Genomic DNA, 243 nt, shown 5'->3' on the forward strand with positions numbered 1-243 from the left:
TTTGGGTGGATGGATGGTGTGAAGAAAGCTCTGGGTGATAGGAGGATAGATGTGAGAGAGGCAAGAGAGCGTGCTAGAAAGAGGAATGAATGGCGAGCAATTGTGACGCAGTTCCAGTAGGCCCTGCTGCTTCCTCCGGTGCCTTAGATGACCGCGGAGGTAGCAGCAGTAGGGGACTCAGCAGTATGAAGCTTCATCTGTGGTGGAAATGTGGGAGGTTGGGCTGTGGCACCCTAGCAGTAC

The sequence above is a fragment of the Palaemon carinicauda genome, chromosome 7 (assembly GCF_036898095.1).
Source record: "Palaemon carinicauda isolate YSFRI2023 chromosome 7, ASM3689809v2, whole genome shotgun sequence".
Lineage (NCBI taxonomy): Eukaryota > Metazoa > Arthropoda > Malacostraca > Decapoda > Palaemonidae > Palaemon > Palaemon carinicauda.